We start from the raw sequence: 24,519 nt of genomic DNA, 5'->3' as shown, positions 1-24,519 counted from the left end.
CTCTTCTTCTTTAAGCTGCAGTGTAACTCTGTCCTCACTCACACTGTTGTTTGCTGGGACTCCAACCCTGTAGGGTGCTTCCTGATCTCACAGTTGTAGAAGCCATCTTGTTTCCATCACCCCTGCTTTCTGTATTGTCTGAAAATCCAGTGCCATATTGAAATAATGCTCTACCCCCAGCATGAGGCCTCGGTGAATCATCACTGCCTTGTCCTCTGCCTTCTGAGTGACAGTAGCAGCATTGGTCTTGAAGCAGTACTGATTTGCAAAGGACCACTTGGGTTCCCTTTTGAAATGATTCCATTCTGTAAAGTCTTTAAAACAAATTTTTATTTGTGTATTATTAAACTTGGGATGGCTGCAGTGGAGCACATATTTCAGAGATGGTCTGGAAGCATCTTTCCAAATGATGTGATGTGGCTTCTTATTGATTGCTACAGAGCACATTTTGCTTGCCTGTATCCTAACAAATGCTCTGACCAAGCAGCAAATTTTCTAAATAATTTGGTTCTGTTTTACTTTTCTCTTGACTCTTATGATAAACTTGGCTAGAAGAAGTTAGTATTTACCAGGGTTGTAGTTTGAGTGTGGAATGCCCCTAGAGGCTCATGTGTTAAAACAGTTGGTATCCACCAACCTGGACAAAGTGAGTTACTTGGAATAGAGCTTGCTGTTCAATAGTCTGACCTCCTTGCTCTCTGCTTCTTGCTCTGCATATTGTAAGGTGAAAAGTCCTATTACCATGATTTTCCAGCCATAAACTGCATATCCTAAGACTGTGAGCAGAAATGAACCCTTCCTCTCTTAAACTGCTTCTTAAAGAGTATTTTGTCACAGCAAAGCAAAAGCATCTATTTTACCATGGCTTTAAACTTTGCTCTAATAGTCAAAGTAGCTCAGCACATTAAAACTCATCTTCCCCAGAGCCTCACCTTTAGTCTTTACCACAGCATCACAAGAACAACTTCAGGTTAAGTCCAATGGGATCTTCATTTGCATCTGAAATCCTACTACCATAGCTTTTACTACTGACTTCACTATCTTCTAACTCTCACTAGAATCACCCATAAATCTCTACTCACACTATTTTAAACTGTCCCTAATCATTTCCTCCAGCCTCTTCTACTCTCATCCTATAAACTGACTCTAATGGTTCACTATAAACATTCATTTATATGTGTCTATATGTAAATAGATAAACAATAGATAAATGATAATTAGACAGATTATAAACTATACATAGATGATAGATAGGTGACAGATAGATAGATAGATAGATAGATGATAAATTAGATCAATTATTTCCAAAACATATATATGAGTAACAAAAAAAAATCCTAAAATTAAATAGCTTAAAGTTTTAAATAAATTTACTATTTTGTGTTGGGCTGCATTCACAGCCATCATCAGTAAATATCAGACTCATGCATCCCGCAGAAAACAGGTTAAACATAGTTATTAGATACATAATAAGTAGATAAATCAACAATAGATAAAAAGAAAAATAACAGGTAATAGATGATAGATTATTGATATATATATAATGATAAATATGATAATTATATAGATGATATATAGAGATAGATGATAGATAATACACAGATTCATAATAGATATGAAAAATAGATGATATATAGAGAACAGATGATGATATATGATAAACAATAGGTAAATGTTAGATAACAGAAAAATAGCTTGGGACTATTTTAACTGTCAATGTGTTGAGTTAGCCTTTCACTCAAGGATGATCCTCATTATTTGTTGTCCAATGAAGAGTAGACAGCTCTGAAATCATATACATATGACAACCAAAACATACTCAGCAGGTTTTACATACACACACACACACATACACACACACACCATATATATGTAATAATATATATTGATAATAACTATATCATGTATTATACATGTATAATGTAATATATAACAATAAATGTAATAATACATGTAATAATAATAATTGAAGAAAATAGTGGTGGGGACACGGGAGAGTTCAAGGGTGATCATATAGGAGGGGCTGGAGGAGCAAAAGCAAAGGGGAATGTGATTCTATTTCAATAAAAATATTAAAAATAACCATAAAATAATGTGATAGAAGATCACAAATCTAAATCTTCAATGCATAGCCCCTCAATGGGACAGTGTCTGCAGCTCTGAAGGAAGTCCCTTAGGAACCTCATGACCACTAGGGACATTGACTCAACTCTAAATCTCAGTTTTCTCTTTGTGAGATGATACAATACAGATAGCATATGACGTCATTGGTCCTTGGGAAAACTGTAAAAACAAATACAGCAGACATAAGGTAAGCCACATATAGGGTAAATAAGTTTAGTAAATATTAACAGATCCTGTGGTTTCAGCATTATTATTGTCTGTGCTACAATTTAAATGGAACATGGAGTTTTCAAAAATGCAAAGGTGGAACATTAGTTTTGGTTGTTTTGTTAATTTTGATTGTTATTTTTATTTTAACGATATTTTTATTTATGAGTATACGTGTATGTTTTTGTGTGGGTCTTGCACATGAATTCAATGCCTGTGGAGGCAAGAAAAGGACAATGGGTCCTCTGAAGCTGGAGACGCAGGCAGCGGTGCGCTTACTGATGTGAATGTTGGGATCCTCTGCCAGAGCAGCAAACACTCACCACTCTCCAGTTCCTCTGTGATAATTTTAGTCAATGATGAATGGTAACTATTGGCTCATTTTCCAAGGAAAAGGAGATGCATTTGAGAGGTTAGAAATCTTTTTTCTTTTGAATGAATGTCATGAATCATAAAGAAATCCAGTTTGCTAAAACTTTTAACTATATCACAAAGATCAAGTAAAATAGTTTCATGCAGTGAGAAATATATCAGCTAGTTTCTTCACAATTGCCTAATGCACGATATAAGAAAAAGCCAGGCCTGGAGAGATGGCTCCGAGGTTAAGAGCACTGACTGCTCTTCCAGAGGTCCTGAGTTCAATTCCCAGCAACCACATGGTGGCTCACAACCATCTGTAATAAGATCTGGCGCCCTCTTCTGGCCCGCAATTATAATGCTGTATACATAATAAATAAGTAAATCTTTAAAAAAAACCAAAAAGCGAAGTCATAAAGATAATAAATGAACTTTCACTTATATTGTGCTGAGAAGATATAGATTAGTGAAAATAAATACAATAATGAAACCATTTTTATCTACTAAAGTATTCTGCTTATAATGACAGAACAAAATTTACTGGACCAAACTTCTAAAAGCTTTCCTTACAACAATATATAGGACATTGATGAATACATTTTGCTAATGAACGCTTTTCAATTCACAAACATGGAATAAAATTTGTAATTTTGTATGGAAGTCAAATTAGAGAGGCTCATTAAGTCTGCAGAACCAACATCAAGTGTTGAATAATTCATCAGCTATTTAATGCATTTGCAAAAATGCAAATTTATTTTATTACTGAGCTCACTTTATTTATTTATTTTTTGTTTTGTAAAAGGATTATATATTTTTTCTGATATGAGACTCCAAAAGTTTAATTGTCAAGTGATCAGCATGGAGCTTTATCTAATTAAATCAACAGAAGCAGACTGGGAGTGACAGCAGACTAGGTGCACAAATTACGACGTGGTCCCACTGAATTAAATCGGGTGCATTTGTCTCAGATGAGCTCCCAGGCTGTTTATAAGCTGTGACAGCAATAGAGGGGAAACGAGTCTTTGGTCTTACAGATAACAGACACACAGCTGTTTTGCTGTTAATTGCCTGATCTACAACTTTTTAACAATTTGAAAGGATTTGTACAACGTTTTTCTTAGACTGAATAAGGATGCGATAAAATCAAAAATTTCATCTCAGCAAGTTAAGTGATATCCTGGAACTAAGTAAGAATAGAATGTTCAGTGGCATGCATAGCCGTCCCTGGACTGTATCCCAGCCCTCAAAATCAGAGGGCTTAGGAAGTAGTAAGTCTTAGTAAGCAGAAATAACAGCCACAGTAGACTTAATTTTATTTGTGCATCATTAAAAGATGGACACTTTAATTTACTCTAATACATTTTAATTAGTTTCTCTTATTAACTTTCCTACCTACAATTTTTTGCTATGTCTTTCCAGTCTCTATGTGGAATGTTATGAATTAAGTGAAATGGGCAGACATCATTCTTGACAGCAGATGTGCAACAATTGTAGCAATTCTTCAAATCTTTAGGGGAACAAAATAAAGTACTTCTTACTTCAAAATATAAATACAATTAGACTTCTGAGATGTATGAATAAAATGACAATTCTTAGGTAAGTTCTTCAAATTTATGAATATCGTCAAAAGATTTTCTAATTTCCTAACAAGAGAAGTATACTGTGTTCACTACACCATCATATACTAGACAGATTTTTTTTCAACCTATTTACATTTGTGGGCATTATCAACTAATTCCCATAGGTCCTCTGCCTAATACACACGTAAGGTCCTTAATATGAAGACAGTGATTGATATTATTATTCTCAAAATTATCTATTTATACCTGACCTCAATAAAGAAAATGATTTTTCTTTCAGTATGAATTTGAAGAAAAAAGAACCAAAACTTGTCACTTGCTTGCACTTCCTGCTTACTCAGCTACTATTATTTCCTTTTCAGGTCTTTGATGGGGTGAAGACTAGACAGTTACAGTTACAGTTACAATTCTCTCAAATCTTGATAAAAGGCATATTAGGTGCAAAATTTTGAACTCTCCAGGAGAGGACAGCTAATGGAGTAATCTCTATAAATTTACCATTTACTTACGGACTGGACATTGAGAATGTATTTCTTGCTTGACAATTGCTCTTGTATGTAGTTTCAATTTTTTGTTCCTTTTCTTTCTATTTGGACAATACTTGATAATAATTTTTATTGTACATAGTTTTACAATGTTAGAACCTCCTTCTTAATTAGACAAAAAGGGGGAAATGTTACAGGAGTTCTGTCACCAGTCTTCTAGCCAGTCGAGGAGTGTTTTGGTCCCAGAGGCTGGGTTTTGATTGGGGATGGAAGTAACCTAGAGAAGCAATAGAGTGGAAGAATGCACAGGGCCCTTTTGAGGGCTGTGGCTGCAGGGGCTTCTCCATGGTAGCTTGTCATCCACCTTAAGTTTTTATCTTCTATTTTGTTCTTTAGTTTTATAATGAATAAACAAAAGAAATCAGTAACTTTTTTTTTTTTTACTTTATTATGTGGTATTACAGTACCTTTGATAATAGGAAAATATAAATGAGGAATGTGTATTCTAAATCATGTGGCAGATTTCCAAATTGACTAAAATCAGGTCAAAGCCATTGCCCCACGTTTCTGAGAAAGAATCTTAAAGTGGAGGCGATAATAACAGTATTATGTCTTAAATCTCGCCCACCTTCCCCTCCTACTCTAGAAGGGCCAAATGGTGTGAGACTTCACTATCAATATAAAAGCATGCTATGGATGTTTGAGCTCCTAGAAGAATGTGTCCCATAATTATCTCTGTCAACCATCCCTGGTGTGATGGCTAGTCTTGGTTATAAATTTGACTTAGTCTGGAATCAACTAAAACCCAAGCTGCTGGGCATTCCTGTGAGGTGGTTTTGTTTTTTGTTTGTTTGTTTGCTTGTTTTTGTTTTTGTTTTAAATGAGATTATCTAACACAGGTCCATTGCCTTAAATCTGGGCAGCACATTCTGGTGGCAGCCCACATAAAAGGACATGAAGGAAGGAACTTTGCCCCCCCCCCCTTTTTTTTTTCATGCTTGCCCTCTCTCTTGCTGGCTAGTTTGTCTATCCTGCTGATGAGTCATTCCTTCATTGTATAGAACTGACTTCGGTATTCCCACCTGAGCAGCAGCTCTCCAGGAATCCTCCAGGACTTCACTGCTAGATTGGGACTGCTGAGACATCTAGCCTTATGGATTTAACAGTTACTGTATTCTCAGCCTTTTGGTGTGAGTCAGTCATTGTTGAATTACTCAGACCACATCTTGCAAGCAGGTCTAATAAACTGTGTGTGTGTGTGTGTGTGTGTGTGTGTGTGTGTGTGTGATGTATGCGTATATGCATATTTCTGTCTATTAGTTCTGCTCCCTTAGAGAACCCTAACTAATACTGTAATATTCCAGGCCTGGGATTACTTAGTCCAAAGTTCCCATATGAATCTCTCTGTTGAAGCCACTTGAAGTATTTTACTTGCAGATGAATGAAATGTCCAAGGTATGGCTATGAGTCAGACTATCTGCCAATTTTATGCTCTTCATTCATAAGGCAGATACATAAACAATAATTATTTTATGTAATTTCTTGAAGTGAAATTAAAAAGAATATGAGAAAAATAGTTGCTCATGTGTCCATCACAGAACACTTAATTTTTTATTTGTTTTCATGTGAGACTCAAAGTCTTTCTATTGTTTCCATATGTGTTACACTTGACAAAATAAAACATTCCAGCATTACATGTTACATAAAATTTAATTATTTTATATTATTAAGGTTATATTGTTATTGCTAATTTTAGTTTCATGTTTAATCATGATTTAAAGCTCACTGCATTCTTTTGTATACTTGGAAGATACTCAATATGTTTACCAAAAAGGACTATTTTCTTGAGCCATGCCCTAATTGCAAGATCTGGAGAAAGCCCTTAAGAGCACCGTTGGCTCAGCTGAAATCACAGAACAGAGTGGGTTTTTTTTTTTTGTTAAAATAAAATGAACTAATATTTCTAGAAATTATAATTTAAAAAATGATCCCTTCATTTGAGAACTTAATGTCCTAAAATGAACAACCCTTTGTATGTTACAATATGGTTTGATTTTTGCAGAACTCTGTGAAAAGGCAGAAATAGTATTATTTGTATAGCAGATGATTTTTTTCTCCATATTTCCAAAAAGGTAAATACCACAGTACATTTGATAATAATTAGAAGAGGCAAATTTAAGTCCATTTGGGCAAATATTTGAGAAAAATGTCTCATGTTTTTGGCAAAGGTAAATCATTTCCACTGTTTATAAGTTTTTTTTTTAAAGATACAGTAATTATTTTCTGTTTTATCGTATAAGGCTAAGGTTTAAATAGAAATTTGTTTAAACTAAATTCCATGAATTGTCTAAAGTACAACATTTTTAATAGTATTCATATATAATGTAGCAACAATCTGCTCAAATATTCAAATTACCATACAGAGTGGGCTCATTTCCCGTTCTTCTTACTGTATGTCTGTCTTTACAGAATACAAAATAAAAGTTAATTCTTTCTCTGTAAATAATTGAGATACTTCTCTCCCCAGCTCCTCTCCATCTGACTTTATTTGAGTAACTATTTTCCACTTGTAATTTAAGTACTTTGTGTTTTTTCACCTAGTCACTTATTTACAAAAGTTTTTGATATTGACAATTAGGTTTTATCTTTAAAACTGTATTTCTCTTTAACATATATTTAAAATAAATTCAAATCTGTCCACTTATTTCCTATTTTTCTAAACATATATCCATGGCACTTATACCACAAAGTCAATATATCAGATTACAAAGACACTCAGCCTGAGTGAAATCTAACTTAAGATATATATTATTTACTGTTCCTGTGTGATTAACTAGAAAAACCTAATGAGGGAACTACATGATTATCTGGTTAAGTGTAGTTTATTTCTATTATTAACTGATAAATACAGAAATATTTTATTATAATGGACCAATTTAAGAGGAAAGTTGTATCTGTGTTATTCCTGTAAAATAGATTATTAATTTCTTAATACAGATTTGTTCAATTGCATTAGAGTCTGCTAGCCAGTAGAATATTATAGGAAAATATTTTTAAGAAATCATAGAAAAAACTAATGAGACATATGAAAATAATTTAATAAGTAAGAAGGCAACTATGTTGGGAAGAGAGAAATCTGGAAGGGTAAGCATTGGATGAGCTTTGGGTGAGCACTGTATGGTAATCCTCATTGGAAAGTGACTGAGAAACAAGATGGTCTGGAGTACAGTTGCACATTAATACAAGAGGAGGTGTTTCTGTTTCTTTTTGACACACCTGCATTAGGATAATAAAATGTGTGTCCTTGGGGTTTCGAGATGTAGCTCAGTTGTTACAATGCTGTCCAAGAATATACAGTGTTCTAGAATGGCACCCTCGGTACTAACCCTAACACCACATTAAATTAGGTGTTATGGTGCATGCCTTTAATTCCAGCATGTGATTAAGGCAAAGCCAGGAGCATAGGAGTTTTGGTGTTACTCTTGGCCATATAGCTAGTACCAGGCTGGCCTAGAATATATGACACACTGTCCAAAATAAAAAGACATGAATAAATAAATAGCTATGAACTGTTCCTTGATATTTTGTGGGTTAGATACATAATGAAGTTAAAGAGCTTGCTAGAATGTCTGGCAAATCCCAAATCCTCATATATGCTATTTACTAATATTTGGCAGAATATAACACAGGGCTCATGAATCTTAACAATCCTGGCATCCTAAATCCACTTATGAGAAACAAAAACCAAGTCAATAAATCAATTAAATGGTTATACTGATAGAAATATAAGGCATTTTAACTCAAAGGGAATAGTCAAGCAAAGAATCTACAACCACGGTTGTACTAAACCAGAAGAATCCCTAGTTACAGTCTAAATATCTGTCCTTATACCCACAGAGAAGTGTAGTCCTCACACAATCAAGGACACTGTTGTCTCTTGCAACAGGCAGAGACTATTACGAAAATTACTGCCAATCAAAGTGCAGAGTTGTGAAGGCCTGTCACGATAGCTACCTGTACAAAACAACTCTGGCACCTAAGGCTCTGGGAACATTGCAGGGGATGGGAAGACAGATTGTAAGAGCCAGCGTGTCCAGGAGTTTGCTCTGAGATTGTGTTTCCTAGTGATGTTACAAGCTACACCCATAAATTCTCACCAACATGGGTGCCAAGACATGAGCTGAACAAGGGAAACAACAATAGACATGTTAACATGGATGTGGGAAAGCCAAGGATGCCAAATCACTACACAAAGGACTCCAAGAAACTACGGAATACCAAAAGAGGAAGAAGGAGACTTCCCCAGTTAAAAGCACAGCAACTGATTATTCATTAATAAGTGGTCATCCCTGAAAACATACGTACAAGTAACATTATACAGACCGAGAAGGCTCTATTTATGTGTTTAGAATTGTGTGTGTGTGTGTAGCAACAATTAATCAAAAAAAGACATGAATTTCCTGAAAGAGATCAGGGCGTAGTGCAGAGGAGGGTTTGGAGGAATAAAATGAAAGTAGGAGATGTAGTTATGTTACAATCTCAAATAATAAAAGAAGTAAATTTAAAAAGCATAGTAGTATTGGCTAAAATAAATAAAACAAATGAAACTAAACAATAGCCCAGAAATCAAATGACACTTAAAGGAAAAGGGAAGAACACACAATGGGAAAATAATACTTTCTTCAGCAAATGTTACTAAGAAAACTATAAAACCACATAAAGAAGAATGAATTTTGGCCTGGGTTATACCAACACAAAAATCAAATTAAAATATTTTTAATCATTTAAATTCATCAACAGGTACTGAAACTGAGAACAAGGAGGATAATGGTAATTTGCATGTGTCTAAAGTTTCGACCAAAATTATATGAATAAAGCTTCAACACAATAAAAGAGACCATTAAAATTATTCAGTATAATTTATGCAAGCAAAGGAAGATTCTACAATATGTAGATTTCAAAGGTATACAAAATAAAGTGTAATAATTCTTGTGATAAAATAAGGAAACACAAAACCTAAAGTATAAGAGTAGCCAAAGCTGGGTGGTGGCGGCAGAGGCGGCAGCACACGCCTTTAATCCCAACACTCAGGAGGCAGAGCCAGGCGGATCTCTGTGAGTTCGAGGCCAACCTGGGCTACCAAGTGAGTTCCAGGAAAGGCGCAAAGCTACACACACACACACACACACACACACACACACACACACACACAAACACAAATAGCCAAAGGACCTGTACAGACATTTTCTTTTCATTTTTTTTTCTTTTTTTCTTTTGACTTTTGAAGTAAGATTTATTCAGTGATGGCTGGGTTTGGGGTGGGTTCCAATCCATCCTTGCCTGGCACATGTCAATTACTAATAAAGGTCAAATATAATGTCAAACCTAAAGCCACAGGAGGGGGGTATAATGCTGAGTTCCAAAGAGAACAGCTCAACAATGTAGATCTTAACTAGAGTTAAGTTATTAAATTAGTAGTAATGAAACAATACACTGAGGATTTAAAGTAAGACCTGGTAGTTCCTTCCAACATATACATAAATAGCATCAGAGAAGCCTTTTAATATCACCTAACTGTGTTATGGCCTTATAGGTTGAATGAGCCAATGAAAACAATCTCCACCCTATATCCCATCCTTATCTCTACATAAAACCTATGCTTGATATCAAGTTACAGTTTTAAGTGCCACATTTCTTAAGTCACATTCAAGGAAATCACGTCAATTTTAGATGCTATCACTCTTCATCTTGAACATAAAACTCCAGCAGATTCAATATTGGCATTCACCATCTGTCACATCCTTCGCATGAATTCTCAAGGTTTTCTGTTGAGGTGTGGTAAAAGCGGATTTGATGTGGACCTGTTTCTTCCGGGTCACACTGGACTTGTGATTACCATTGGGGTGGGTCTAGAAGATGGGGAAGTAGAAATGTTTCTTGGCCCAAGTCTCTAACAGTAGAGATGTAGAAGAGAAGGCGAGACCGTGAGGAGACCCGCCGTTGACTGCAGGGCACTGCCACCTGCTTTGGTGGTGGCATCAGTTGGATTTGGGGCAGTAGAGATAGTCTGGTTACTTGAAAATGGTGCAAGAGGTGTTTGGTCGCACTAGATCTGCGTGGGTAGGAGCAGTGCCAGAAGCAGCAACCCCAGCCCCAGTCTGGCTGCCGTCACTCTGCCCATGTCCACTCTGTCGGCACGAGGTAGCAACTCTTTAGATGCTCGGTGCATGGAGATCTGCTCAGCTCACGCGGGCGCAGGCAAGGTCCAGACATTTTCATTGTATGATATGTAAACAAGAGTTCTTCTCTCATGTGCAACTTCTCTAATATTTGAACACAGTTTTCCCATAAAATGCTTCATTTCTTTCCCCAGTATATGTTGCTGGGAAGACTTTTTAACCTGCCTTTACAGTCCCACATCTTCAAAACAAATTGTTTAAAAACATTAGGTTATAGAGTGCTTTATGCATGAAAAGTAAGAGCTTGGACTATTGGATTCCCTGCTGACTGCCTTAGATTAGAGGCCCCCACGGCATAGACAACTGTAAAAAAAATGAAAAGCTTCATTAAGTAGAAATGGAGAAATCTCATAACTTTGATATTGAACAGCCTTCTAGCTCTAAATTTCTGTGTAACTTCTTAAAAAAAAAAAAATATCTGTTGTAGCCGCCGCTGAAGACAGCTTTAATTCTGAGCTCTCTCTAAGGAAAATCAATGCAAGAAGAGACTTGACCAAAGTCACTGTTTAAACAATCAGTTAACCTTGAAACTGTGAAGTGCTGGAGAGATGGCTCAGTGGTTAAGAGCACCGACTGCCCTTCCAAAGGTCCTGAGTTCAATTCCCAGCAACCACATGGTGGCTCACAACCACCTGTAATGAGATCTGGTGCCCTCTTCTGGCCTGCAGTGACACATGCAGGCAGAATACTGTATACATAATTAAAAACAAACAAAAAACAACCTTGAAACTGTGATCCAAGTGTGAATGTGATTTTACTACACAGAACCATTTGTTGTCTCTTACAAAAATAAAATTGTTAACCTTATAATGATGAATTTAAACATTGAACTTGGTTCAGTTGTCTCAACCATGACTAAGAGACATGGTTTATTTGGTGTCAGGCATATCCTAAAATCTAAGATGATATTACCTGTTTCTAATAGATAGTCTTCCTCTGGCCTCTAAAAATTCTGTAAAACATGGAAACTATTTCCAAAGATCTTCTGAAGATATTACATGGGCCACTTATTATCATGATCTCCTGGTTGTGAGCCACCAGGTGGGTCCTGGGACTCAAACTTAGTTTCTCTACATCATCACCTGGTGAGCTGAGTGCAGCCCCACTTGAGGAATTCTTAAAGGTGGATATTGTGGTAAGGACTTCACAAGATCTGTTCATAGAGTGTCTTTATTTCACCTTCATTTTTTTTTAAAGAAGTCTTGTTGAAAACAATTATTAATTAGGCTAGTTTTTTTCATAATTCAAATATGTTACAGTGTTGCAAGATCTCTCAGTCTCTGTACCCTCAGGGCTCATGAAACTACAGAAGAGGAGAGGGAAAGGGTGTAAGAGCCAGAGGGCATGGAAGACACCAAGGAAACAGACCTTCTAGACACAACTGGACTGATGTAAATAGGAACTCACAGGGACTGTGGTACCCTAGAGAGGTCTAAGCCAGATAGGGTCCCACCATTGGGAGAAGTTGACACAACCCCATTCCTAACCCAGAAGCTATCTCCAATTGATAACTGCTTGCAAAGGAAAATTAGTCTTCTCTGAGGGAGTCTCAGTGAGAATACAAACAACACTTCAGCCCAGGCCCCATACACAGCAGTAGACAGCCAGCACAAAACAAACTCAATGCTTTCTTTGGAGGATTTTGGTCTCATAATGCTTTGTCTGCACACTTTTTTCTTATTACCTAAAAGGTCTTTTTCTTATATGTCATGGTTTCTAATTTATATGTTTATGGGATTTATGTGTGTGTGCAAGTGTCTCTGTGTCTATGTGTGTTTCTTGTGCTTTTTCTTTTGCTATTTTTTCTATTTCTTTGTTTGTTTTGTCCTATTCTAGTTTGCTTGTTTTTATTTTATCTAATTTATTATTATTACTATTATTATTATTTGATGTCTGTTTTCTAATGAAAGATAGCAAGAAAGGGTGTGGGTTCAGGTGGGTGGGGAGGATCTGGGAGAAATTTGGTGAGGGGAAAACATAATAAGAATATATTATATGAAAAAATCTATTCTTAATAATAATAAATAATAATAACATGTTTAGAGTGATTTCTTGCCTCCTTTCCCATCTTAGTTTCTTGTCTTGTTTCTGTGATAAAATACTGACATAAACAATTTAGGAGAGAATGTAGTTTGTCCTACAGTTTCCAAAGCACAGTCCATCATGAGGGAGAAAGTGAAGCAGCAGGAGCCTGGAGCAGCTGGTCACACTGCTTCCACAGTCAGGAAATCAACAGATGAACGCTTTCAGTCTATTTCTGCCTATCTACAGAGTCCAGGATCCCATCCCACAGAATGGCACCTCCCACAGTGGGAGATCTTCCCTCAAGAGCATGCTCAGGGTGTGGCTTAATTTAGACAATCCCATACTCTTGTTTCCTAGGTGACACTAGATCCTGTCAAGGTGACAAGTGGCACTAACCATCACAACTGCTTTTGGTGATGTTTGCTTACCTTGGATTGTAACTGTGTTGAGTCAACTTTTTGTGTTTCTGAGATTCTCTTTTTAACTTTGGCTGTTAGTACTCAGATGACGTGTCTGGGTGCTGATCCAGTTGGATTCATCCTCCTGAGAGCACACAAACATTAGTCCTGAACTCATAATTGAATATTTTCATCAAATTTTCAAGATTTATAGTCATAGAAAAGCATCTTGCTTACTCTTTCTTTTACGGCACTGTTTGTGTGATGGTACGCTGGCTGGGTTCCGGACTTCCTTTAGAAACTATTGATTTTTCTCTGGGCCTTATTTCTTCCCTGTTATTAAGATTTAATAATGTCTACCACTTCATACCCATACTCACTGGTTGATTTTTGCAAATATACTGTTGAATATACACAGTAATTTTTGGAGGGGTTATTTCACACCCAGAACCTACATTTACCATTTTTACAAAATAACATCTAACAAAGTTCATTGATTTTTACACCCAGTATTTTGTCCCCATTTTCAGAGATTTTCTAGCTGACTTTTTTTCTCAAACATGGGCCTCATATTTTCTTTATTTGTATGTCATATAATATCTTCTTGTTGCTGTACATTTTAGCTCTTAAGCAGCAGTTCATCTTGTCTTATTCTGCTGATTGTCTTTCTTTTAACTGTAATTGATTTCATTAGCTATAGAACTATTTCTGTGGTTTTCCATACTAAACATTATAGTATCTGAGTCTGCTGGAGTCTCATTCAGCAGAAGGGACATTTGATAACATGCATTTCTTCACATGTAGGAAATTAGAGTGTTGACTTTGGAGCTGGTTGGTTATGACATCACTGTAGATTTGTTTCACTGTTGTATTGTCTGGCTGTGTTTTGTGATGCTCTTTATTCTTGGAATTAATACTTCCAGTGATGGGACCTTTTGGATTTTAAACATATTTACTGACAGACCATGACTTCGGGGAACTGTAGTATCAGTAAACAGTCATTTTCTGGGTCGGGTGTTATTTTTCTCTTCCACTTGTTTCAGTTCCTTCTCCAAGGAAGGGGGATAACAATGCTCTCTTGTGACTCAGTGGTATTTCTTCTACCTGGCATAACTTTTTATAATAAATATTTCTTTATGTAGATTCACTGAGTATTTCCTGCTAGCCTTATGTACATGCACAAGGATGGGGAGAACCATTTTCCCAGCCTTCCTCTGAGCTTACATGATTCTTCGAGGTCTCTTTTGCCCAGGTCCATTATCATACCAGAGATAGTTTATCTGCCAAGCATGTGTGTCACAGAGTTTGTTTTGAACACCTTGTTCATGTCTCATAATTACTCTAGAATTTCCCAAGAAACCAGGTTTCATGAATGACTTCCTACATGTATGGTTATAATTAAATATTTTCTTTTTGAATTATATTTACAAGGTACTTCTTACCAGTTTTCTAAATGACTAAAATACCAATTAAATGCTAAAATAAAATGAACTTTAGGGATGGCTTTAAATTGTTTCACTTTTCACTATAGCCTTCTGTACATATTCCTGACATTTTCTGGTAGCTCTTAATTTAAAACATTCTAAAATCCCAGGGCCAAGTCTAGTGACTTAGGGAATACAACCATGAATTTCTTACTTTTTTCATTTTTCCCAATCAATCATCATCTATTATTCATTAATGAAAATTGTAATATTAATCCTGAGACTTTTCTCAGTAGTTACAAAATATCTAGAGGACACATTTTATTTTCAGTCACCTTCATGAAATGTGAGAGAAAACATACATAACTCTCTCAAAATTTTGACATAAATGTTAAATTTAAAGCCAAAGTTTCACATCTCAGAAAAGTCACATCATATACATTTACATATATGAACTTCAAATATATTTTAACTTCATAGCAGAATTGCTAGGTTTCATTCTTTATCCTGAAAGGAAAAGTAATATGTCCTTAATTTTCATTAAGCATAATAAGCTGGTATCTACCTGAGAGATTTAAATTTTGTCTTGCAATTTTCAAATTGTCCATTTGAATCTTTTCTCTTGGCATCTTAGACTTCACAGAGGAGTTGAAACTCGGCTTTACCCCTTTGGCATCACCTTTACAAGGAGACATCAAGCCTCTAGTCTCTGTGAACTATGGAGAAATAACCAGGGGCAAACAGTTCCCTTGTAGAAGCTGAACAAAGACTTTTCCCCCTCAGAACTGTCAGGGGAAACATTTCAAGTTCTTTAAGTCCCAAGAGAAGAGGAGGATGCTCATGAAAACGGCACTTTTATCCATCTTTCCCAGAAAGCAAAGAAAAACTGCCACTCAGGAGAGTGAGCAAATAAACATCCAAACAGCATTAAATTCCCACACAGGTAATGGGTTTCGTTGGAGCATTTTTTTTTTTTGTTGCTTGTGTTGGTTTATTGGTCCTTCTCCCTCCTTGTTTGTGTGACCCCTTGTTGGTCTCCATCCTTTCCACCGCAATTTCTTCTTTGTGTGCAAGTAACATGAATCTTCTTAGATTCCCCCTCCTCTGCCTCCCATAAGATCTTTCCCCCTCTTCCATCAGCTTTTAACCATAACCCCCACCCATACACACAAGTACAAATAAGAATCTGTTAGCTTTGTGTGAGAGGGAAAAAGTAGAATTTATACATCTGGGCTTAATTTTTAATAACATATAATTTAAAGTCCCATTGACTGCACTGAATATGCCATTATTTCATCATTCTTTAAAGGTACATAAGATTCTGTTTTGTTTATGCAGCACATTTTATTTATCTATTTTTCTGGATAGTCAAGTTGGTACCATTTGTATCCATCGTGAATAATGCAGCTACAAATATAGATGTGCAATTATCCCTGTGGGAAGGCTTATGAGTCTTTTGGTATATTCTCAGAGGTGTTAGAGCTGGGTCAAATAGTATTTCCATTTTTAGGAAAGTCCATAGTATCTGTACTAATTTATATGACTACCAGCAGAGAAGGATTTCTCTGTCCCCATATGCTCATCAGAATTTCTTATCATTTGTTTTTTTTTATCATAGCTAGTTTAACTATGATAAGATGGAATTTTTAGAGTAATTTTATTTTTCCTGTCTCTGATATCTAAGAATGTAGACACTGTAAGATAGAAAGTTCTCCCATGCTTATGGATTGATAATATTTTGAAATTTCTATATTATCAAAAGCAGGTTCAATGCAATCCCCAGCATAGAATTAAAAAAAAAACAAAACAAAAACTAAATTTCACATTGAATTATGAAAGACTGCAAGTAGATAAAACAACCATAAACAGAAAGAATACAACTAAAGACATTATAATATGTGACCTCAAGTTCAACTACAGAGTCTTTGTGGCGAGAACAGCATGATGCTAGAGCAAAATAAATATAATAGACTAGTGATGGAATATTTATCAGAAGTGCTAACTAGATGGCTTAGGTTAATTAAGAGAACCCAAGTTCAGTATCTAGCATGCAAGTTGAGTGGCTAACAGAGACCTGTGACTCCAGCCCCCTCTGACCTCTGTGGGTATACACACACAAGTGGCATATAATAAAAACATATATATGAAAAATAAAATAATTAAGAATTCATGCCATGAAATTAAAATAGGATCTTCCACAGATGGTAGAAAAATTGAACACACACACACACACACACACACACACACACGATATTTAATTAAAGATTTATTTTGCATCCTTCACAGAAATCAGTTGAAATTGGGTCAAAGACCTGATATGCAGAACCTGAAATGTAACAAGTCCAAAACAAAAGCCCATAAATAAAACCTTAGGACACGCATAGGCAAGAACCTTCAGAAAAATAACTCCCAGGGAAATAATACCAAGAATTGACAATTGGATTACATGAGATTAAAATTCTTCTGCACAGCAAAATGAGTCACTTCCAGAGTAAAGAGCCAACTTACAGAAAGTAGTCTGACCAACTAGTTTTGAGAAAGGAAATTAATGTCTACATTAATACAAAAGAGTACAAAAGTAAGCACCCCAATTAACCAAATCTTCTAACTTGTACACTGTTTCAAAGGGGACAATACAAATTGCTAATGAACATTTTAAATAGCCTTTTAATTGTGATAATTTAGGAGAGAAATATGTGCCAAACATGTTGTAGACTCAGCATACAGAGTCTTCCTGAAGTTTGGTTTATGCAGAACTCACTCCAAGGGAAAATTGAATCTCAGAGAAGGAAGACACTGGCAGGTTTTATTTCACACACTTGTAAATTATCTGAAGGAACTCCTTCCTTGATCTTGTTGCTCTGACTTATTTAAGTTTCTCTGCATATACTTCTTTAAGTTCTTCCAGTAGAGTTATAATTCTTACAACTTTAAGCATCCAATATGTCTTTTCCTAGTCTGTCTGCTGAATGATGCTGACATGGACAGTGCAGCCATAATACCATTAATAATTTGCTGCATAGATGGGGATGTCCTTTACTTCCCAATCTTCCTGACTCTATCTTTGAGATAGAGGAATAACAAGTGCATGTATTCAAAACCAGTTTGCAGTTCTTTTAAAAAATATTAATGTTTTAAAATTGCAAAATACTTTGGGAAAGCATGGAAGTGTTCATGATAAAAAATTATATGATGACCTTCTCAATATCACTGTAAGGAAAATAAGTTAATAATCCAGTTCAATTTTATATCATAGCTGACAGTTTGGCTACTATGAGGAAAAAATAACACATGTTGGCAAGGAGATAGATAAAGATAAGACTGTCTGTTCTGTTGACAAGAGCAAAAATTAGGGCAGACATTATGAAAAGCACAATGAAGGTGAGCCAAATGTTACAAATAAGAGATACCTTGTGATCCAGTACATCTATTCTCACTTAATGCCACAAACTGAATCACATTAGTGCAGAGAGATTTGTTCTCCTACAAAACAATGATAGTGTCCCCAATAGCCAAGATGTGGAAGCAACTGAAGTGTCTGTGGAATGAACCAATACAGAATACAGTCACATATATACATGTTTATACTACTATTAATACTTTCCTGATATAAAAGGGGAGCAACTATTACCATTTGATACAAATTGATTAATGCCAGAAAACACCATGTTATTCTTCAAGCCAGACATAGAATAAGACAAACATATTCTATTACAAGTACATTCTATTACTTTTAATAGAATATCAAATGAATTGGGCAGTGTTCCTTCTGACTCTATTTTGTGTAATAATTTCAGAAGCATCGACAGTAACTCTTCTTTGAATGTCTGGTAAAAAAAAAACTGCACTAAAATCATCTTGCCTGGGGATTTTTGTGATTGGGAGACTTTTAATGACTGCTTATATTTCACTGGGGTTATAGGTCTGTTTAAATTACTTACTTGATCTTGATTTAACTTTGGTAACTGGTACCTATCCAGAAAATTATCCATTTCTTTTAGGTTTGCCAATTTGATGGATACAGGGTTTTAATGTATGTCCTTAGGAGTCTCTGGATCTCCTCAGTGTCTGCTGTGTCCCACTTTTCATTAGTGTCTGGTGTGCCCTGCTTTTTATTTCTAATGTTGTTAATTTGGATATTTTCTTTCAGTTAACTTGCATAGTTTCTTAGAAAACCAACTCTTGTTTTGTTGATTCTTTATATCATGTTTGTTTATTTCTATTTTATTGATTTCAAACTTGAGTTTGATTATTTCTTGCTGTCTACTCTTTTTGTGTGTGATTTCTTCTTTTGTTCTAGAACTTTAAGGTGTACTGTTAAGTTAGTATGAGATCCCTCTAGTATTTTTTTCCCTGTAGGCACTTAGTGCTATGAACTTACCTCTTAGAACTGACTGCATTATAAGTTTGGATATGTTGTGAAATCATTTTATTTCAATTCTAAAAAGCTTTATTTCTTTCTTAATTTCTGACTTGACCCATCTTTTTCTTCGGCAGTGACTTTTTCAGTTTCCATGAGTTTAAGATGTTGCCATTGTTTCTTTTTTTGTTGATATCCATCTTTAATCCATTGCTGGGCATTTAGGATGTGGGGTGTTTTTCTAATTTTCTTGTATTTATTGAGACATGTTTTATGTCTGAGTATATGGCCAATTCTGGAGAAAGGTTCATGAGGTCCTCAGAAGAAGTTATATTCTTTTGTGTTTGGTTGAAATGTTCTGTAAAAGATGGTTAGGTCCATTTGGTTTATAATTTTGGTTAGTTATGCATTTCTCTGTTTAGTTGTTGTCTAGATGGCAGGTGGCTATTGAAGTCTCCCACTATCATTGTGTGAAGGTCACCATGTGATTTATTATAAAGCTATAGTAATAAACAACATGGTATTGGCACAAAAACAAATATATCAATCACTGGAATCAAATTGAAGACCCAGACATAAATTCACACACCTGTAGATAACCTGTGTTTTGACAAAGAAACTAGGAATACACGCTAGGAAAAAAGACAAAGACTTCAAAAATAGTGCTGGTCAAACTGGATAGCTGCATGTAGGAGAATGTAAATAGATTCATATGTATCACACTTTATAAAACTCATGTCCCAGTGAGTCAAGGATCTCAACATACAACCAGAAACACTGAGCCTGATAGAAGAGAAAGTGGGACACAACCTTGAACTCACAGGCATAGGAAAAGACTTTCAGAAGAGTATACCATTAACACAGGCACTAAGATCAACAGGTAATAAATGGGACCTTATGAAACTGAAAAGCTTCTTCATGGCAAAGAGCACTGTCATTAGGACAAAGTGGTGACATTTTACAGAATGGGAAGAGAATTTTACCAACTGTACATCCAACAGAGGATTAGTATTCAAAATAAATAAAGAACTTAAGAAACTAGATGTCAAGAAAACAAATAACACAATTAAAAAGCAGGGTACTGATCTAAACAAAGAATTATCAGTAGAGGAAACTCAAATGTCTGAGAAACACTTAAAACATGTTCAACATCCTTATCCATCAGGGGAATACAAATCAAACTACTTTGAGATTCTATCTTATACCTGTCAAAATGGATAAGATCAACAAAACAAGTGAAATCTTATACTGATGATGATGTGGAGTAAGATGAATACTTATCCATTGCTAGTGGGAGTGAAAATTCATACAGATACTATGGAAATCAATGTGGTTGTTCTTCAGGAAAATGGGAATCAATTTATTTCAAGAGCCAACTATACCATTCTTGGGCTTATACCGAAAGGACACTTCAATTTACCACAAGGACACTTGCTTGAACTTATTTAATGCTGCTCTATTCAAAATAGCCACAAATTAGAAACAACCTAGATGTCTCTCATCAGAAGACTGAATAAAGAAAATGTGGCATATTTATACACTGGAGTATTAGTGAACCATTAAAAAGTGACATCATAAAATTTTCAGGAACTAGGAAAAACAATCCTGACTAAGGTAACACAGACTCAACAAAACAAATAACTGCCTTGTTCAACCATCATCAGAGAAGCTCCCTCCTGCAGCAAATGAGAACAAATATAGAACCTCACAGCCAGACACTATGCAGAGAGTGAGAGACCATAGAACACTCAGCCCTAAATGGAATGTCTTCATCGAATCCCTCTCATCAAAGCTCAGGAAACCCCAAAGAAAGGGAGGCATAAAGAGTGTAAGAACCAGAGGGGATGGAGGATTCCAAGAAAACAAGGCCCTCTAAATCAATAAAAGCAAAGCTCATAAGCATTCAGAGACTGAAGTAGCAAGCACAGGTTTGTTTCTGGCCTACTGTGCTTATATTATAGCTTCCAGTTTAGTGTTTTTATGAGATTCAGAGAGCATGTGAAGGAGTGGGTCATTGATTCTCTTGCCTTCTCTTGGGCTCTTAAACTTTGTTGGTCTGTCTTTTCTGACTTTGAGGTGATAGTTTTTGTTTTATCTTATGTTTTCCTTTCCTATATTTAAAAAAATGAATGAATGAAAACCTAGCCACTAGGGTAAAGGTTAACAATGGAACTGTCAGTTATACCTGCTGGGAGAGGGAAAATCAGTTTTCTCTGCTGCAGTGACACTGAGTATATCAAGCACTCAAATGCAGATCTCATGTTCAGGAGGAGTTGACCATTGGCTGACCAACAAATAATGGACTCCACAATGGTTTTGTGTGTGTGTGTGTGTGTGTGTGTGTGTGTGTGTGTGTGTGTGTGTGTGTGTGTGTTTGTGTATGGGGGGCTTTTTGTTTGGTATAGTTTTGTGGAGTTTTTGTTTTGTTTGGGGTGGTGTTGTATTTTGTTTTCTAGGTTTAGGGCATTTTGTTATTGGATTGGGTATTTTGGTTTGCTTTTTGAGAGAGAACTTTAAGTTGAGTGACTAGGGAGGAAGAGAAGATCTGAATGAACTTGGAGGAGTGGAAGAATATGAACAAAATATATTTAAATTTAAACATTTTTAAATTGAAAAAATACTTTAAAAAGGAAAATATAGAACATAAAGAGGTAAAAAAATATTGAGACAAGGCTGCCAGAATGATAGCTAGTAGTAATGGAGAGAAAGTGGAAGCACAGAGGTGTGAATTAAAGAGTTATGCACTGCAGTTCTTCAGGAGCAATAGTTTGCAAATGTACCTCATGGAAGTAGAATGGGTGATAATGTACTGCACACTGAGAATTTATCAAGAGAAGAGATTTTATTGTTTGTATCACATGCACAAATGACATTTGAGGTGATGGATAAGATAATTTTCTAGTAAATCTTTCATGTATATGTAAAGTATCAGCTTTTATTCTTTAAATATAGAAAAAATAAAATCATAGAATATATTAAGACACTCACAGTCACACTATGACTTACTAGTGGACATTTCAATCATTGACTCATTCATTTACCTTTTCACTTAATGTACCAGTACTAAAAATAAATTAACAGATGAGTTAAGCTTAAAAATTTGATGTTGCTTGGGTTTAGTATTCTATTAGACAAAGGAGCACTCAGAATTAGCATGACTCATTTTTCTGAATTATGCACATTTGAATTTTATATCATTGTTTTCTTACTATCAAAATAACAAATTATTCTGAATTATTGACAAAGTCACATGGAAAATATTGGTCAAAACCAGAAGTGTGAAAGGAATTTAAATGGAGTTGCCATAATGGCAGAGATGATGCAACAACTAGACATCTTATGGCACTAAGTAAAACCTCTGGTTCCTGGAGTGGGCTACATTTTATTGAGCCATCAGCCAAAGGAACTCCTATAGAAACCTCCAAACATCACACCCTATTGCCAAGGCTACTGGTTACTCTCTATAACCTGAGTGTCAGGTCATAGTGCAGAAGAAACCACTTACTTATATATTGAACATGGAGAAATTGAGCTGTTGCCCAACTAGAAGCTTCACTCCTACTTACTAGTATTCATGGTACGAGAGGGTACTTTGCTTACTACCAGAGGAGAAGGGTGGTCATCAATATCATCCAGCTACAAACCCATGACCTAAAAAGAGATCTGCCTGCAGGATATACCCATACAATAGTGACACAATATTATAAGAGTAGTCAACCACTTTTTTCATTGGATTAAAGGCTTATTTCATGAATGGAACCCATACCTGACAATGCTAAAGTGGCCAAGAACCTAAGACTAGATAGGCCATATGTTTAGTGGAAAACCTACTACTATTATTCTGCTAGAGAATATAGGAATAAATGACTTCAAATAACATTGCTATACTCAACCCACATTGTAGAAGTTTCTTCTTGCAGAACATGATAAATTACAAAGTGATACACAACTGACTGGTGTGCAGAGAAACTTTGGAGCACTGAGCCCTAAATGAGATGTCTTTATCAACCCCTCCCCACAAGGCTCAGGGATTTATGGAGAAGAGGATATGAAAAGATAGGAAAAACCAAAAGTGGTAGATGTCTTCAGGGAAACAGTATCTTCCAGATACAGCAGGACTGATACACATGAACTCAGAGAGACTGTGACAGCGTGCATAAGACTTGTACAGGTTCAAATCAGCTAAAACCCCAGCACTGATAAAGGAGGGTTAACACAAAGTCCTCCCTCTAACAAAGATGGTATTGTCTATTGTAAAGTATCGGGAAAGAGAAAATAGTTTTTCCCCAATAGATAGATCAACCATGCACCAATACATGGCCCATGCCCAGGACTACTTGACCAACACATAATGGACTCTATCTGCTTTGTTTTTCTTTTGGGGGGCATTACTCTTTTGTGTGGGCACTTATTGTTTCATTATTTATTTATTTTATCTTACTGATTCTCTTTCTTTGTTCTTGTTAATGTTTTGATTTTGATTTTTCATATTTTGGGTATTTGTTGTTTTTTTGAAAGAGAAAGAACAGGAAGTTTGTTGGTTATGGACATGGCGAGGAGTTGTGAGGGTTTGGGGAGGGGAAAGAATATGATCAAACAATTGTAGAAAAATATGTTTTAAAAGCTGAAATAAAGTCACAAGAACTATCAATATGTTTTTATTTATTTATTTGTGTGCATGTGTGTACATATGTGTGTGTGTCTGTGTGTGTATATGTGTGTGTGTGTCTGTCTGTCTGTCTGACTGTGTCTATGTCTGTGTCTGTGCGTGTGCACAGGTACAGATGACTGTGTGTGCTCAGAAGCCAGAAAAGGATGTCAGATTCTTTGAATTTGAATTTACAGGTATTTGGAAGACACATTGGTTGTTATGTGTAGCACAAATCTTAGAAGGTCTTATTAATGAAAACAAACCCAGAGCCATGTCAACTTCTCAGCCAATTCTGTTTCCTCAAACTGGAAGCCTCTGAGTTCTCATCTGAATGGATCTCAGCTGAACTGCTGCTAAAAGCCTAAAGTATTAACAAAGGCTCTAGTTTCTGGTCCTCATGCCTTATATACCTTTCTGCTTTCTGCCATCACTCCGTGGGATTAAAGGCCTGTGTCACCATGCCTGGCTGTTTCCAGTGTGGTTTTGAACTCATAGAGATCCAGATGAATCTCTGCCTTTGGAATGCCATGATTAAAGGTGTGAGTGCCACCATTTTCTGGCCTCTGTATCTAGTGGCTGTTCTGTTCTCTGACCCCAGATAAGTTTATTAGGATGCACAATATATTGGGGAACACAATATCAGTTATGTGGATCTGGGATCTGAACTCA

At 35.8% G+C, this 24,519-nt stretch overlaps 1 protein-coding gene and 1 pseudogene across 4 annotated transcripts in view; both read right to left on the bottom strand.

Moving 5' to 3' along the window:
- Positions 1 to 24,519, bottom strand: part of Luzp2 (leucine zipper protein 2) — a 380,429-nt gene that overhangs the window by 293,054 nt on the left and 62,856 nt on the right. The gene's annotated exons all lie outside the window — the stretch shown is intronic.
- LOC118586387 lies at positions 10,704 to 10,934 on the bottom strand (annotated as a pseudogene).

This window comes from Onychomys torridus, chromosome 1 (assembly GCF_903995425.1).
Source record: "Onychomys torridus chromosome 1, mOncTor1.1, whole genome shotgun sequence".
Taxonomy (NCBI): domain Eukaryota; kingdom Metazoa; phylum Chordata; class Mammalia; order Rodentia; family Cricetidae; genus Onychomys; species Onychomys torridus.
The sequence above is the reverse complement of the archived record's forward strand: the minus strand, read 5'-3'. Positions and strand labels throughout refer to the sequence as shown.